The sequence below is a fragment of the Saimiri boliviensis genome, chromosome X (genome assembly GCF_048565385.1).
Source record: "Saimiri boliviensis isolate mSaiBol1 chromosome X, mSaiBol1.pri, whole genome shotgun sequence".
NCBI lineage: Eukaryota > Metazoa > Chordata > Mammalia > Primates > Cebidae > Saimiri > Saimiri boliviensis.
Genome location: NC_133470.1, coordinates 5,926,918 through 5,927,998, shown reverse-complemented (window position 1 = coordinate 5,927,998; position 1,081 = coordinate 5,926,918). Strand labels below are relative to the sequence as shown.

General features: G+C 39.9%; 1 pseudogene; it reads right to left on the bottom strand.

Moving 5' to 3' along the window:
• Window positions 1–235: 235 nt before the first annotated feature.
• LOC120366651 (5S ribosomal RNA) lies at window positions 236–354 on the bottom strand (annotated as a pseudogene).
• Between the last annotated feature and the right edge of the window lie 727 nt (window positions 355–1,081).

Sequence of the window (1,081 nt, the reverse complement as noted above, 5' to 3'; positions counted from 1 at the left end):
GATGCTTATATTTAATAAAGTGTGATCAAAGTTTTGCTACAAAAAAGAGATATGATTTACATACCATACTGTTCACCCAGTTAATTTGTACAAGTCAATGTTTATTAGTATATTTGCAGATTTTTGCAACCATCAATACAATAACTTTTAAAACATTTTTGCCACATTCAAAAGAAACTTCATATCTTTTTATTTTTATATCTGGTTATTTTTTAAATTTCATTTTATCATACAAAGTCCATAGCACCCAGCATTCCCAGGTGGTCTCTCATCTAAGTTCTGACTAGGCCCAACCCTGCTTAGTTTCCAAGAACAATTGGGATCAGGCATGTTCAGGGTGGTCTGGCTGTAGACAGATACTTCATATATTTTTAGTTATTATCCCCGAATCCCCAGCCCTCAAGACCCCCATCCCAGCCCTTGGCAACAATAAATCCACTTTATTTATTTATAGATTGGTCATAGACATTTTCAACTGATGTTAGAAGTTACATTGTTTTTGCCATATTCCATTGCTTAAAAGTGAGTCATTAGGTCCAGCCCACAGACAGGCAGAGAGGCTTCTACAGGGAGGTAGGATTCTTGGAAGCTGCTTTAGAAGCAGCCTACTATAGGAGGGAACCAGGAATGTGTCAGGAGCCTTGAGTAGATTTAATGTCCTTGCTTTTAAGTTGAGAATCCATGAATACTTGGAAGGAAAAGCTTCCCAAATGGTCAGGTCTCCTACTGAGAACTTGCTAAGAGGCTAAGACTGTATTATCTCTTGATAGTTATGCATATATGAGGGCAGAGAGGCCATAAGGGATGAAAGGATGCCATGACTTCATCCTTTGCAGCTCAAAAGGCTGTCTTGTGAGCAAGGCAAGTAAAAATGAGATATGGCAAGATATAGGAAGGGGGGTGATATGGTTTGGATGTGTGTCCCCTCCAAGTCTCATGTTGAAATGTGATCCCCAATGCTGGAGGTGATGGAGCCTGGTTGGAGGTGGTCATCAGGGCAGATCCCTCATGAATGAGTTGGTGCCCTCTTCATAGTAATGAGTGAGTTCTTGCTCTGAGTTTATGTGAGATGTGATTGTTT